Source organism: Rhinoraja longicauda, chromosome 31 (genome assembly GCF_053455715.1).
Source record: "Rhinoraja longicauda isolate Sanriku21f chromosome 31, sRhiLon1.1, whole genome shotgun sequence".
NCBI classification, from domain to species: domain Eukaryota; kingdom Metazoa; phylum Chordata; class Chondrichthyes; order Rajiformes; family Arhynchobatidae; genus Rhinoraja; species Rhinoraja longicauda.
In genome coordinates this window covers 1,624,447-1,641,684 of record NC_135983.1, presented here as the reverse complement: position 1 = coordinate 1,641,684, position 17,238 = coordinate 1,624,447, and the positions used below count along the sequence as shown (strand labels likewise).

Sequence of the window (17,238 nt, the reverse complement as noted above, 5' to 3'; positions counted from 1 at the left end):
ATATCTGGAATTACTTGGGGTAACACATTAATATCTGAATTTTACATCAATTCTGAAGGAGGAACAAGCAGCAGATGCAAAGTATGGGTAGAAATACTGGAATTAAAGTAGAATGCAGTTTTACTATGAACACAAAATCTGGAAACTTAATGAAAATTCGCTCAGAACAATATTACTGTATCTATGTAATAATTTCAACAATATCCCCTCCTTCCCCCCCCCCCCCCACCTCATGTAATAATAATTTCAAAGATCTTAAATAACAAACTCATTTATCAAATTAGAATGAAAGACATTAGCAGTTTCATTCTGCTAAGACAGTTGCTGACTTTAGAAAAACAAAGGCAGAACAGCACAAAACACTTCATGCTAGTCCCAGCTAAAGGAGGGTAGACAGTCTCTGATAATTAAAAAGACCCTTATTGTTTGAGATTCACTCAAAATATGTACAAGATAATACAATGACGTTCTGTGACACCTCAAACATTATTTAATCTGTCCACGTGTAGGAACTGCAGATGCTGTTTTGCACCAAAGATGGACACAAAACGTTGGAGTAATTCAGGCAACATCTCTGGGGAGAAGGAATGGGTGATGTTTCGGATTGAGACTAAAGAAAGGTCTCGACCCGAAACGTCACCCATTCCTTCTCACCAGAGATGCTGCCTGGCCCACTGAGTTACTCCAGCATTTTGTGTCTATCTTTAATCTTTACAGTCGATGTTTGTTGTGCAAATAACTGCACTAACACACAATGCAAAGTTTGTGTCACTTCAATCTCCCTTTTCCAGACGTTTATACAACATAAAAATTCAGTAGAATGTCGACCTGCCTGGAAGAGCAATCAGTCAAATATCAAGATATTTACTTTTGGGGCTGTGACTCGAAATTAGTTAATATCGACACCATTAAATTGCCTTTTATAAGACTGTAGGTGAATGTGCTTAGATAGAATTATGCCTGATGTTTTGTGACAGCTCATGGAACAGATTGAAAGGCCCATGGCCAAGTGTTACACAGGGTACCCAAAAGCAAAGCCAGAATTTTTGTCTAGACTGAGGTTGATGGGTGTTTGCCAGAAAAACTGCGTATACTTCTAATTAAAGTAATTAACTCCAGGATTCAACGTTCTGAAACAAAGAAACATCTGTAGTGGAGCTGTCTATTCCACCCATCAATTCACAGCGACAGGAGAATTTTAGCTCAGATATTAGTTGGTCGATTAGTAATACTACACTGCTGAAATGGGGCATCAGTTGAAGAAAAAATTAAGTATTGATATCTAACTTGCATTCAGAACTTCTATGGAGTTTGAACTGTAGTTAATTAAAATAGTCGTCATTCCAAAAACCAAAATAATTATCTGTCTAATTCAACTTAATGGTAATCTTCTCATAATTGTACTTCTAACGGGGAGGAGTACATTGACAAAGGATACTAATAAATGTGTAGGAAGGAACTGCTGATGCTGGTTTAAACCAAAGATAGACTTAAAATGCTGGAGCAACTCATTTGCAGGCAGCATCTCTGGAGAGAAGGAATGGATGACATTTTGGGTTGAGTCTTAAGAAGGGTCTCAACCCGAATAATAAATGGATGCTCCATCTTACTTAAATAAGGAATAGACTTAAGTATGGCACAGCAATAGAGTTGTTGCCTTACAGCGAATGAAGCACCAGAGACCCGGGTTCAATCCCGACTACGGGTGCCGTCTGTACAGACTTTGTATGTTCTCCCCTTGACCTGAGTGGGTTTTCTCCGAGATCTTCAGTTTTCTCCCACACTCCAAAGACGTACAGGTATGTAGGTTAATTGGTTTGGTAAAAGTAAAAATTGTCCCAAGTGGGTAAAGGATAGTGTTACTGTGTGGGGATCGCTAGTTCTCCAGAGATGCTGCCAGTCCTGCTGAGTTACTCCTGCACTTTGTGTCTTTATTTGCTTTGCAAGCATCAGATTTACAGATTTGCTTTGAGATGTGGCCAAACAGAATTCACAGCACCATTAGCCATTTTAGTTTAGGATGGAAAATAACGCATCCCTGAGGCCACTCTAGAGTTTTAGGGTTCTCTAGGATTCAGCCAACAGAGCAGTGAGGTCCGAGCCTGAACCATGAGATCCAGCAGGCCTTGGTGGGCCGAGTGCAAGTGTTCCTCCAAAAGGTCACTGAGTCTACACTTGGTCTCGCTGATGAAAAGAAGATCACATTGGGAACCAGGTGCAGCAGATTCTGAGCTTGATGTTCCCCATTATTCTCTATTAATTTACTTTGAAATATATCATTCACATAATGGATAATATGCTCATCATTTGTACATCGTAAAAGCATGGCAATTTTTCTTCAAATGAAATTCACATCCAAATTTTACCAATGTACTAAATCAAACTTAAATTCAGATAATGAATGAATGTTTTCCCCACAAATATTCCATTGTTGATAATATTTCCAGGAATACCAAAGTCTCCACATCACCGCCTATATCTCGTTTCCCTTATCCCTAACCCCTAACATCTGAAGAAGGGTATCGACACGAAATGTCACCCATTCCTTCTCTCCATGGATGCTGCCTGTCCCATTGAGTTACTCCAACTTTTTGTGTCTAACTTCAATTACATTTTCCACCATGGTTTAATTGAGGTATCTGCAACAAAAATGACCCATATTAGGAATGTCCCAATTTCCTAAGTTGTCGCAGTGCCTTTTCCAATGGCACGTGTGAGGCTTGCTGTGGACCTTAGAATTCTTTGTGTGAGCTGCTATTTCTCATCTAGTGGTAGACACAAAATGCTGGAGTAACTCAGCGGGACAGGCAGCATCGCTGGAGAGAAGGAATGGGTGACGTTTCGGGTCGAGACCCTTCTTCAGACTGAAGGTTTGGAGTGATATGGGCCAAACACAGACAATGGGGTCCAGCTCAGCTAAGCAACGTAGCCAGTATGGATGAGATGGGCTGAAGGGCCTGTTTCCACACTGTATGACTATGAATAAACACTACAGATATGGCAAGTTTATTTTTACAACCCATGCTTCATGCCAGCAGTTGCTCATCTTAACTCTACAGATCTGTAAACAGTAGGAATACCCTCTGTTTGCAATTCACCTGCATAATGAATCCATTACAGGTTTTGCTTTATTTTTGCATACTAATCCAAGCATATTTCATTTGGCAAGGTTATTGGGTTAACATGAGCACTTGCCAGCACTTGTCCTGTACTCACTGGAGTTTTGCAGAATGAGGGTCATAAGGTCATTAGGCCATTCGGCCCATCAAGTCTACTCCGCCATTCAATCATGGCTGATCTATCTCTCCCTCCTAACCCCATTTTCCTGCCTTCTCCCCATAACCTCTGACACCTGTACTAATCAAGAATCTACCTATCTCTGCCTTAAAAATGTCCACTGACTTGGCCTCCACAGCCTTCTGTGGCAAAGAATTCCCCAGACTCACCACCCTCTGACTAAAGAATATTTCTCTTCATCTCCTTCCTAAAAGAACGTCCTTTAATTCTGCGGCTATGACCTCTCGTCCTAGACTCTCCCACTGGTGGAAACATTCTCTCCACCTCCACTCTAACCAAGCCTTTCACTATTCTGCATGTTTCAATGAGGTCCCTCCTCATTCTTCTAAACTCCAGCGACTACAGGCCCAGTGCCGACAAACGCTCATCATAGGTTAACCTGGAGAGGACCTCATTGAAACTTACCGAATAGTGATAGGGCCTGGATAGAGTGGATGTGGAGAGGATGTTTCCATTAGTGGGAGAGTCTAGATCCAGAGGCCATAGCCTCAGAATAAAAGGATGTACCTTTAGAAAGGAGATGAGGAGGAATTTATAAGGCAGAGGGTGGTGAATTTGTGGAATTCATTGCCACAGATGGCAGTGGAGGCCATCAATGATAATTCCGTCAATGGTAAGGCCTAGAGATTGATAGATTCTTGATTAATATGGGTGTCAAGGGTTATGGGGAAAAGGCAGGAGAATGGGGTTGAAAGGGGAAGATAGAGAAGCCATGATTGAATGGCAGAGTAGAAATGATGGGCTGAATGGCCTAATTCTGCTGCTATAACATGAACGTATCTCATCTAGAACATAGAACAGTAAAGCACAGGAACAGCTCTCAGCCGTGAGGTAGACACGAAATGCTGGAGTAACTCAGCGGGTCAGGCAGCATCTCTGGAGAGAAGGAATAGGTGACGTTTCGGGTCGAGACCCTTCTTCAGACCCTTCGTCTGTGCTGACAATAATTACACTCGCCTCACCTGTCTGCACATGATCCACACCCCATTATTCCTTGCAGGTCCAGAGGTGTACAAATGCTACTTTAACAACATGCCCACCCTCCCCCACCCCTCGCAATGTGTTCCACACACCTCTCACTCAATAGGCAAAATAAACTAGCCCCACACATCTCCTATAAAACCTTTCCTCCTCTCACTTTAAAACTATGTTCTCCAGTATTTGACATTTCTGCCCTGGGAAAAGGTCTCTGACTATGTACCCTATCCATGGCTCTCATCATTTTATAAACCTAGCATGTCACCGCTCAATCCGCGATGCACCTAAGACAATGCAAGTTAGTCTAATGTCTCCTTATTATACTCTCTCATCCAGGCAACATATCATATATATACAGCCGGAAACAGGCCTTTTCGGCCCTCCAAGTCCGTGCCGCCCAGCGATCCCCGTACATTAACACTATCCTATACCCACTAGGGACAATTTTTACATTTACCCAGCCAATTAACCTACATACCTGTACGTCTTTGGAGTACAACATCCTGGTGAACATCCTCAGCATCCTGTCCAAAGCTTCCACATCCTTCTTGCAATGGGAGGATTTATCCTCTTACCCCCTGAACTGCACAGGCTAAGTAGAGTTCAAATCTGACCTCCTGATTCTTGTATTCAGTGCTCTGACCAATGGAGACAAGCATACCATAGGCCTTTTCGGAGGACCTAACATGGTCCAATAACACTGCTGCACTGGTCAAGAAGGCACAGCAACGACTGTTCTACCTAAGAACACTGAAGAAGTCTGGTCTACCCCAACAGCTGCTGACGACATTCTACTGCTGCACCATAGAGAGCATCCTAACACATGGCATCCCTGTGTGGTACCTCAGCTGCACGGAGGCAGAGAGGAAAGCTCTTCAGCAGGTAGTCTACAGAGCTCAGAGGACCATCGGAACACAGCTACCAGCCTTGGAGGGCATCTACAACACACGATGCCTCAGAAAAGCCACCAGCATCCACAAAGACTTTTCACACCCCTGCAACAGTCTGTTCGAACTCCTTCCATCGGGCAGACGATACAAGGCCTTCTACGCCCGCACCTCCAGACTCAGGAACAGCTTCATCCCCAGGGCCATAGCTGCTATGAGCCGGATGGTCACAACGCACAGTGATCCGGCACAGATCTACTTGCACTTTATTCTGTCTTAAAACTGTTACAATTTGTTTCGTTGGGTTGTTTAAATTAATACTGACAAGCTAAATTATTGCATCGTATGGGAGGCGCATTCCCAATCTCGTTGTACCCCTGTACAATGACAATAAAGATATATTGTATTGTATTGTATTATTAACCTATCTACTCATGTTGCCACTCTCAGGGAGCTATGGACTTGCACCCAAAGACCCCTCCGTACATCAACTCTCCTCAGGATCCTTCCATTTACTCTGTGGGTCCTTTTAAATGAGATATATTTACTATATACTTTCCCTCACATTTGATCTCCCACAGTGCAACCCCTCACACTTTAAACAATTAAACTCCATCTGCCATTTCTCCGCCCATATCTCAAATCTCAACTGATCTCTAACCTGGTATATCTTTCTTCAACCTTCTTCACTATCCATAACTCCACCAATGTCTGCATCGTCTGCAAACACTATCCACCCACCCACATTTTTGTCTAGGAAAATAACTGCAGATGCTGGTACAAATCAAATGTGTTTATTCACAAAATTCTGGAGTAACTCAGCAGGTCAGGCAGCATCTCAGGAGAGAAGGAATGGGTGACGTTTCAGGTCGAGGCCCTTCTTCGGTCGAAACAAAAATACAATTTAAAACAGTAAGATTTAAAACTAAGATCATTGTCAATTATTGCAATAATTAACAGTGGATAGATTATTCATCTGACCATTCAACGCTAGATATTGTTCCAGTGGAGACACAAGAAATTGCAGATGCAAAAATTGAGCAAAACACAGTGCTGGAGGAAATCAGTGGGTTCTGAAGAAGGAATCAACCGACAATGTGTTTGGGTCAGGACCCCTTTTCAGATTCATTGGAGTAGGGGGCAGAAAAGTGGAAAAAAAGATGTGAACGAGACAAAGCCTGGCAAGTGATAGGTGGATACAGGTGAGGGGGGTGATGGTGTTAACTGGTAGATGGGTGGAGTAAGTGACAAAGGATCAAGGTGAATAGGGGACAAAAGGGTGTCATGTAAGGAGAGAGGAGGAGTGAAATGTAAAGCCAAATGGAGGGGAATGGGTGTAAAAGAGAATAAGAGTGAGGGGAAAGAGGAAGTATAAAAGTGTAATGTGGGACACTCGGGTATGGGAGATGAGTGTACTACGGAGGGTGATGGGGGGGGGGGGGGGGGGAGGTGGGAGCTGGCTGTAGAAATGCATGAGCACTGAGGTGAGAGGTGTTATTATATGAAATTGGAGAATTCCATGTTCATACCATTGGGTTGTAAGCTACCCAAACGGAATACGAAGTGTTGTTCCTCCAGTTTGCATATGGACTCACTCTGGCAATGGAGGAGGCCCAGGACAGAAAGATTAGTGTAGGAATGTAAAGAGGAGTTAAAATGGTTAACAACCGGCAGATCCAGCAGACCTTGGCAGACCGTGCACATGTGTTCGGCGAAACGGGCGCTTGGTCTAAGCTCGGACGCACCGATGTACTGTAGGCATTAGAGATACAGTGTGGAAACAGGCCCTTCGGCCCGTACCAATCAGGACTCACCCCATACTAACACTATCCTACACAATAGGGACACTTTACGATTTTACCAAAGCCAATTAACCTACAAACCTGCACGTCTTTGGAGTGTGGGAGGAAACCAGAGCACCCGGGGAAAACCCATGCGGTCACAGGGAGAACGTAAAATTCCATACAGACAGGACCCGTAGTTAGGATCAAACCCGGGTCTCTGGCTCTATCCTTGCACCACTGTGCCTCCCATTAGATGAGGTTAGAGGAGGTGCATGTGAACCTCCATCCCACCTGGACAAACTGCTGGGATCCTTGGATGGAAGTGAGAGAGGAGGCATAAGGACAGGTGTTACATCTCCTGCAGTTGCAGGGTGAAATACCTCAACAAATGCGAATCAAGGTATTTGGAGACAGGCTTGGTGTAGATATTATTCCAAACCAGACATGCTTCTCCAGCTGCCAACGTAAAATAAAGAAAGTCACTTAATTTAAAGGTTTTTTTGCCAGTCAGTGGATATTTTTATGGCGGATATACACCGATCAGCCAAAACATTATGACCACCGACAGGCGAAGTGAATAACATTGATTATCTTGTTACAATGGCACCTGTCAAGGGGATTTATTAGGCAGCAAGTGAACAGTCAGTTCTTGAAGTTGATGTGTTGGTTGCAGGAGAAATGGGCAGGAGTAAAGACCTGAGCGACTTTGACAGGGGCCAAATTGCTATGGCCAGACGACTGGGTCAGAGCATCTCTGAAACGGCAAGGCTTGTGGGGTGCTCCCAGTCAGCAGTGGTGAGTACCTACCGACAGTGGTAGAGGGACAAACCGAAGAGGGACAAACCACAAATCGGCGACAGGGTGTTGGGCGCCCAAGGCTCATCGATACGCGAGGACAACGAAGGCTATCCCGTCTGGTCCGAACCGACAGAACGTCTACTGTGGCACAAGTCACAGAAAATTTAATTTTAATGGTGGTCATGGGAGGAATGTATCACAATACACAGTGCATTGCACCCTGCTGCGTATGGGGCTGCACACGGAGGACCAACAGCATATTAGGCAGATGGTCATAATGTTTTGGCTCATCAGGTGTTGGTTGATCAGTGTAGATTCTTGATTAGTACGGATGTCAGAGGTTATGGGGAGAAGGAAAGAGAATAAGGTTAGGAGGGAGAGATAGATCTGCCATGATTGAATGGCGGAGTAGACTTGATGGGCCGATTGGCCTAATTCTGCTCCTGTCACTTATGATCTTATGCCCCATCTAAGATAGTCCCTTTGCCATGTTTGGCCCTTATCCCTCTAAACCTTTCCTATCAATGTACCTGCCCAAGTGTCTTTTAAATGCTCTTATAGTACCTGCCTCACAGCCCCCTCTGGCAGCCTGTTCCATATACTCACCATCCTCTGAGTGAGGAAATTGCCTCTTAGGCCTGTAACCTATCTAGAATTATAGGCAAATCTAGATTTTGTTTTCAGTGGAAAAAGTTAGACAGTATTGAACAGGACTGCAATAAACTACAAGACAGGAATAAACAAACTAAATTGGCAAATAAACTAAACAACATTGAGGTTAAGAAGTTGATGCCTACATGATTCTGGGCGTGATGGTATACAAAACAGTTAATATTGAGATATTGAGTTAATATTCTTCAGTCTGATGAAGGGTCTCCACCTGAAACGTCACCCATTCTTTCTCTCCAGAATCATGTATGTTAGTCAAGTCAAGTCAAGTCAAGTCAATTTTATTTGTATAGCACATTTAAAAACAACCCACGTTGACCAAAGTGCTGTACATCTGATTAGGTACTAAGGAAAAAAAAAAGAAACATACAGTAGCACGCAAACAGTTCACAGCGCCTCCTCAATGAGCCTCAAACGCTAGGGAGTAGAAATAGGTTTTGAGTCTGGACTTAAAGGAGTCGATGGAGGGGGCAGTTCTGATGGGGAGAGGGATGCTGTTCCACAGTCTAGGAGCTGCAACCGCAAAAGTGCGGTCACCCCTGAGCTTAAGCCTAGACCGCGGGATACTGAGTAGCCCCAAGTCGGCCGACCTGAGGGACCTGGAGTTAGAGAGGGGGGTTAGAAGATTTTTGATGTCGGGGGGGGAATGTCCATTTAGGGCTTTATACGTGAATAGGAGGAGCTTGAAGTTGATTTTGTACCGTACAGGGAGCCAGTGGAGAGAGGCCAGAATCGGGGTGATGTGGTCCCTTTTACGGGTACCCGTCAGGAGTCTCGCTGCGGCGTTTTGGACCAGTTGCAGGCGGGACAGGGAAGATTGGCTGATCCCAGTGTATAGGGAGTTGCAGTAGTCTAGGCGGGAGGAAATGAAAGCGTGAATGATTTTTTCTGTGTCGTCGAATTGGAGGAAAGGTTTGATTTTAGCTATGGTTCGAAGTTGGAAGAAGCTGGCTTTTACCACAGCGTTGACTTGCTTATCAAATTTTAATGCAGAGTCAAATATCATGCCGAGGTTTTTGACATGCGGTTTGACTAGGCAGGATAGACTTCCAAGACTGCCTGTTATCGATTTGATGGAGTCGGGGGGGCCGAATAGGATGACCTCAGACTTGCTCTCATTTAATTGGAGGAAGTTCTGTGCCATCCAACATTTTATGTCCTCAAGGCAGTGTAAGAGGCTGTTTAAATTTGACTGGTTGTTGGGTTTCAGGGGGAGGTAAAGCTGAGTGTCATCGGCATAGCAGTGGAAAGAAATGCCGTGCCTTTGAATGATTTGGCCAAGGGGGAGCATGTATAGAGAGAAGAGAATGGGGCCTAGGATGGAGCCTTGTGGAACTCCGCAGGAGAGGCTAGCTGGAGCAGAGGAATAACTGCCTAAGTTGATGGCGAAACTCCTATCTTTGAGGTACGAAGCGAACCAGCTCAGGGCAGTGCCATCAATGCCAACCGCGTACCGGAGACGGTCAATAAGGATGGTGTGGTCCACTGTATCGAACGCTGCGCTGAGGTCGAGAAGGAGCAGGATTGCACAGTCGCCGGTGTCGATGGCGAGAAGCAGGTCGTTGTGTACCTTCAACAAGGCAGATTCTGTGCTGTGGTGGGCTCTGAAACCTGACTGGAAACTTTCCAGGATGGTGTACTGGCGCAGGTAGGGCACTAATTGGTTTAGAATTGCCTTTTCAAGGACTTTTGACAGGAATGGCAGTTTGGAAATGGGTCTGTAGTTGCTAGGTCTAGGTTAGGCTTTTTCAGTAGGGGCTGGACCACCGCGTGCTTGAAACTGGTTGGAACAGTGCCAGTGGCCAGAGAACTGTTGATAATAGAGAGGATGCTGGGACCAGCTATTGCAATGACATCCTTCAGAAGGGCAGTGGGGGCAGGATCAAGGGGGCAGGTTGCAGGTTTCATAGCGGAGACAAGCTTTGCAAGGGAGGATAGAGTGACGGGTTGGAAGCAGTCCAATTTAGATGAACAGACTAGTGAGACAGCTAGGTCACGGGTGGGAGGGGAAATGTTCATTCTAATGTTCTCAACTTTGTTGGTGAAAAATTTAGCGAATTCTTCGCACTTAGCAGGGGACCCAACTAAGCTGGTACTGGGGGCGGGACATATGACAGAAGTAATTGTTCTAAATAGGACCTTGGAGTTATGAGAGTTTTTGGAAATAAGGTCAGAGAAGTATTGTGCTCTAGCAGACTTTACTGCTTCCTGGTATTTGAGAAGATTGTTTCTCAGAATTTCTAAGGAAATTTGAAGCTTGTCACATTTTCACCTCCTTTCTGATTTTCTGCACTCCCTTCTTAGGGCTTTGGTGGTGTCATTGAGCCACGGCCGACCTTTGGGCTTAGGCTTTTTCATTTTAAGGGGAGCGATAGAATCCAGGATGGAAGAGCAAGTGATATTAAATAAAGAGGCGAGATCTTCAGTGCTGAGATGGGGGGGGGGAGAGGCCTCAAAAGTGCAGATGTTGGGGGCAACTGTGAGAGCCTCGGAGAATTTACTGGCAGTCAATGAATTTATGTCGCGGGAGTAGCGAACAGGGAGATGAGATTTTGCGGGAGATAAAGGCAGAGATGCGTCAAAAATGATAGCGCTGTGGTCCGATAGACAGGCTTCAGTAGTTTCAAAGTTGTTGATTGGGAATCCGGACGATAACACTAGGTCGAGAGTATGGCCTAACTTGTGAGTGGGTCCCGTGGTGTGAAGAGTCAGATTGAAGGACTCAACCAGGTGCATAAATTCACTCACAAGAGGCTTAGTGGGACAGCAAACATGAATATTAAAGTCACCAAGAATCATGATCCGGTCAAATTTGGGCAAAATGCTAGAAATCAGATCAGCAAATTGGGTGATGAAGTCCTTATGCATTTTTGGTGGGCGATACACAAGAACAATTAAGAGGGGATAGGCTAGGCCTACTTTAATTAGTTGCACCTCGAAACTGGAGAAATGATCAGCGTTCAGGAGGCGGCAGTTGAAATGTTTCTTAAACACAGTGGCTAAGCCCCCACCGCGTCCGGAGAACCTAGGCGAGGTGAAGAAGTTACAGTCATCAGGACAGAGTTCCACGAGTGGAGCAAGCTCACCAGGGTTAAGCCAGGATTCTGTGAGCAGTAAGAAGTCCAATCCACTGGTGGTGAAGAAGTCGTTGAGGATGAAGGTCTTGTTCTGTAGGGATCTTGCGTTGATCAGGGCCACTTTAGCAGGGACAGCAGGTGAGCTTCGGTCTGGTAGCGGCTCCCACGCCAGCGGGCGGAGGTTCAGGGAGACCACGCCGCTACGCTTCACAGATGGCCTTGCTGGGAGCCCACGGGCCGGCAGTCCAGGGACCGGGATGATCGGTCAAAGAGCGGCATACCTGAGCTCGAGGGAGCGCCGGTGGATGGAGCAGTAAGGTCGACCAGGTCCGACTTCGCAGCGCTGGGCGAGGTAGGCCGCTGTTGGATGAGCGCGGGCGAGGTTTTTTTCATTTTCGAATGTTCCCGCGCGTTTACCCCGCCTCCTAGCACGGGGCGTGCGGCGGTGGATGTAAGGCTGGGCCCGCACATCTACCGGGAGTTGATCGAGGAGCGATCGCTGGAAGAAACTTTGTCTGGGACCTGGACTGAAGAAGTCGACGACGGAGGGTCGGATCAACAGGAGGGTTCGGCGGTCGTAAACCAAAGTGGCTCGAAGAACACTACGATCTCCAGGTGAGCGACGACAGGCAGCCAAACACAACGGCGCGGCCATCTTGAACAGTATTGTGTTAGGGGATGAAATAATATCCTGGGTAGATCGGAACACTCAGCTCAGGTGACAATTGGATCAGCCATGATCATATTAAATGTTGGAGCAAGCTTGCGGGCATAATCCTGCCCTGCTGTTTGTATTCAATAGAATTGATTCCTTGGACAAAGGTGCGGCCCAAAGACCAAACAACTTGGATCGCCTCATGCCGAATGAAGTTTGTAAGAGATTATTTCATTAAAACATGCAAAAAGAAGGATGGCAGAACAGATGCTGAAAATTATTTTGATTGGGTAGCAAGGCCATAACTGAGGTAGGCATCATTTAAAAATGATTCAGATTTTACGGTTGGAAGTTTAGTGGGAAGTGGGCAAAGATAGGGCATATTGGGTGACACGGACAAGTTGAGCCGAAGGGCCTTTCTGTGCTGTATGACTTTTTTAGGAGAAACTTAAATAGACAGTCATTTTTTGGAATTCCCTACCCTCTAGGGAGGAGAATAGCAAATGAATTGACATTCAAAGAAACATAGTACAGGCTTGAAAGCCGACTAGAGGGAGATCATCTATTAAATAGCAGATTTTAATGAATATCTCAAAGATAGTTGTGGTTTGAGCAGGTTATTGCACAACAGTGAAGCATGGGCGACTTACCGACATCAAGAATGGAAATTGAATGATTTTCTTCCCGCTATCATCATCGCATTCTGGAGGGTTTCTTCGCAGGCCCAAATCACCAACGAATCTGTCCTCTCCCTGACCAACATGCCTAGCATCCCTGCGCCCCTCAAACAGTACCATCTCAGCTGGCTTGGACGTCTGCACAAGATGGAAAATGGACACATCCCTAAAGATATGCTATACAGGGAGGTCGCCATAGCATGGAGGCCAAGTGGAAGGTCAAAGTTTCTCAATGAGGATACAGTTACAAGACCTGACATTTTTTTAGCGTTGGCACTGACAACTGGGAAGTGGCTGCTGAGGTTCCGGGGGTGGTGGCGAAACGTCACAACATATGGTTGAAGACCCTGGAGACCAGGGACCACAAAATGACCAACTGCAACAAAACACACTCCCCAATCCAATGGCCAGAGACAACTTCAACTGTGGGAGGCTCTGTCTGTCAAGGATAGAGAGATCTAGTCAGCCACAGCAGGATAGGCGACCACAGATGAAACATTCCACGCCCCATGCAGGACAACGTCAAAGCCGCACCATCATCTCTCACAGATGGACGGATGCTGACCAGCTGGGATTTATTCTGGTTTATCCTCCTACTACTCATTTCAAATTTCATAAGATCAAAAGTGATAGGAGAATTAGACCATTTGGCCCATCAAGTCCACTCCGCCATTCAATCATGGCTGATCTATCTCTCCCTCCTAACCCCATTCTCTTGCCTTCTCCCCATAACCTCTGACACCCTTGTTAATCAAGAATCTATCTCTGCCTTAAATATATTCACCGACTTTGCCTCCACAGCCTTCTGAGGCAAAGAAAATTATTTAAATATTACTACTACAGTAGTACTACTCTGGATTCTGCCATTACTACTCATTTTATATTTCAATACAAAAATGTAATTAGTCACATAAAAATGGGCCACATAATGTTTTGGCAGAACGGCAAAATAGAAGTTTTCAATGATGAAGGGGGTGCAAGAACTGAGTGAGCCATGCATGTGTTTACACAAATCTCGAAAGGTGGTGGGACAGATTGAGAAAAAGATCACGGGCTTTATAAATTGAAGCATCAAGTACAAAAATAAAACTCTGGTTCCACAGTAACTGCAACCGGTCAGCACAACTGGGAAGATGTGAAGGCCATTGATTTAGCAGAATGGTAAGAGGGACTTTAGTTATGTGGATGGACTGACAAACTCAGATTATTTTCCTTAGCAAAAAACAACACAACATGGAGTAACTCAGCGGGCCAGGCAGCATCTCTGGAGAAAAGGAACAGGAGATGTTTCGGGTCAAAACCCTTCTTCATCTATTCCCTTTCTCCAGAGATGCTGCCTGACCCGCTGAGTTACTCCAGCTTTTTGTGTCTATCTTCAATGTAAACCAGCATCTGCAGTTTTCCTTCCTGCACACTTGAGTTTGCCTTGATTATATTTATGTATGGTATATCTGATCTATTTGGATAGCATGCAAAACAAAGCTTTTCCCTGTACCTCGGTACACATGAGAATAATAAACCTACATGGATGTTGCATTCAACAGAGAATTTGGTAGATACTGGAGGGAGAAAAAAAGGCTACAGGTAACCATTAGAACAGACTAAGCTGCTCTTGCAACGTGTCAAGATGAGCTTCATGAACTCAATCACCTCCTCCCATGTTGTAATCATTGGCACAAAATCAGCAAAATTGATAATAGACTAGTATTAAAAAACAAAATGGTTCACTGCGCCACATGAAGAGACTGAAGCGCTGTGACAACTCATGGGCGCAGGTAGAGCAGCAATGTGTAGCGACTGAGAATGACTGGTGATCATCAATTACCAGCACCTCATTTACCTGACGAGAGGTGGTGGAGAAAGGAGGCAAAGAAAACATACTTTTGAACTCTGCAACATTTTTCAATGATATGACCTTGGCATTCACACCTCATTCATTTTCCACTGCCAAAGCACAGCTGGAGTTGCTACAATCATTCTTCCATGATTAGTACGTATATAAAAATAAAGTTAGAATAAATGCCATGAAAGTCAGCCAAAATGGAAACAATGGCATTTATCAAATTATCTTCATGTAGGAAAATCTGAACAAAAAAGCACATTCAGCTCCAGCACAATCATGTTGGCCTTTCACAAAATTAGTTTTCCAAAGCACAAGAAATTTCATTTGATCGGCAACTTTAACACAGTAAAGCATTCACAGCTTCATGAACACATTCACCTCTTACCATGTTGTAACATTCAGCACAGGCAGGACAGGCAGAATTGACAACAGACTAGTATTACAAATGCAAATAGATGACTATGCTGCATTGAGAAGACACTGAAGTCTGCGTCAACTCATGCACATTGGAAGAATAGCACAGAGAATAATGTGGTGTCCATGGCCCCGTCAGAATCAATGGTACCGGTGGAGATGGACAAGAGCATCAAGCTCCTAGGACCAACAGCTTATGTAGTTTAGTCTATTACAGTCACATGAACTGAGCTTATGTAGTTTAGTCTATTAGAGTCACATGCACTGAGGTACCGTGAAAAGCTTTTGTGTGCTATCCAGTCAGTGAAAAGACTATATATGTTTACAATCAAGCCATCCACGGAGTAGATACAGGATGAAGGGAATAACGTTTTGTGCAAGATAAAGTCCAGTTAAAGATAGTCCAAAGGTCTCCAATGAGGTAGATGGTAAGTCGGCACTGCTTTCATTGGTGAAAAGATGGTTTAGTTGCCAGATAACAGCTGGGAAGAAACCCCTGAATCTGGAGGTATGCGGTTTCACACTTTTGTACCTCTTCCCTGATGGGAGAAGGGAGAAGAGGGAGAGACACATCCTTGATTATGCTGGTGGCCTTGCCAAGGCAGCTGAAATGTTGATGGAATCAATGGAAGGGAGGTTTGTTTACATGATGGTCTCAGCTACGTCAACAACTCTGTCCAATTTCCTGCGGTATCAGATGGAGCTGTTCCCAAACCATGCTGTAATGTATCCCAATAAAATGCTTTCTAAGCTGCACCTGTAGAAGTTAGTGAGAGTTGCTGGGGCATGCTGAACTTTAAGCTTTCTGAGGCGTTGGTGTGCTTTCTTTGTCTGGACCAACCATAATGAAGCTCTGGCTACGAAAGCACAGCAATGCATCTAGTTCTTCAGAAGACGAAGAAATCTTGGCATATCTCCAACGACTCTTACCAACTTCTACATCGCAGCTTGGTTTGGCAACACCCCTGTCCACGATGTAGCTCTGTCCATTACACAAGAAAGCTTCCCTGCCACATCCAGCCCCATCATTCCATCTTGTCACCTCTCCCGTCGGCAGAAGGTACCAAAGCTTGAAAGCACATATCATCAGAATACGTTCTTCCCCGCTGTAATCAGACCACTGAACGGTCCTCTCATAAGCCAAGGGTGTATTCCTGATCTTCCAAGCAACCTCATTATGGACCTTGACATAGGTGTAGGAAGGAACAGCAGATGCTGGTTTAAACCGAAGATAGACACAAAAAGCTGGAGTAACTCAGCGGGACAGGCAGCATCTCTGGAGAGAAGGAATGGGCGACATTTCGGGGCTAGACCATTCTTCAGACTGGTTAGGGATAAGGGAAATGAGAGATATAGACGATAATATGGAGACATAAAGAACAATGAATGAAAGATATGCAGAAAAGTAATGATGATAAAGGAAACAGGCTATTGTTAGCTGTTTGTAGGGTGAAAACAAGAAGCTAATGTAACTTGGGTGGGGGAGGGATAGAGAGAGGGGGAAAGCCGGGCCTACCTGGTGAGAGAAATCAATATTCATACCACTGGGCTGTAAGCTGCCCAACCGAAATATGAGATGCTGTTCCTCCAGTTTGCGATTAGCCTCACTCTGACAATGGAGGAGACCTAGGACAGAAAGGTCTGTGTAGGATTGAGAAGGAGAATTAAAGTGTTTAGCAACCGGGAGATCAGGTAGATTCAGGTGGGCTGAGCGAATGTATTCCGCGAAACGATCGCCCAGTCTGCATTTGGTCTCGCCGATGTACGAGTCCACATCTCGAACGATGGATATCGTAAACGAGGTTTGTGGAGGTGCAAGTGAACCTCTCCCTAACCTGAAAGGACTGTCAGGGTCCCTGGACAGTCGAGGGAGGAGGTGTTGCGACAGGTGTTGCATCTTCTGCGGTTGCAGAGGAAGGTACTTGGGGAGGGGGTGGTTTGGGTGGGAAGGGATGAGTTAACCAGGGATTTGAGAAGGGAACGGTCTCTGCGGAAGGCAAAAAGGGGTGGAGATGGGAAAATGTAGCTGCTGGTGGGATCCCGTTGGAGATGGCGGAAATTTCAGAGGATTATGTGTTGTATGCGATGGCTGATGGGGGTGGAAGGCAAGGACTAGGGGGACTCTGTCTCTGTTGCGACTAGGGGGAGGGGGAGCAAGG

General features: G+C 45.2%; 1 protein-coding gene and 1 long non-coding RNA gene across 2 annotated transcripts in view; one reads left to right on the top strand and one right to left on the bottom strand.

The window, feature by feature from the left end:
• Positions 1-17,238, top strand: part of LOC144608409 (uncharacterized) — a 49,340-nt gene that overhangs the window by 6,995 nt on the left and 25,107 nt on the right. The gene's annotated exons all lie outside the window — the stretch shown is intronic.
• traf1 (TNF receptor-associated factor 1) overlaps positions 1-17,238 on the bottom strand; it is a 67,781-nt gene that overhangs the window by 35,375 nt on the left and 15,168 nt on the right. The gene's annotated exons all lie outside the window — the stretch shown is intronic.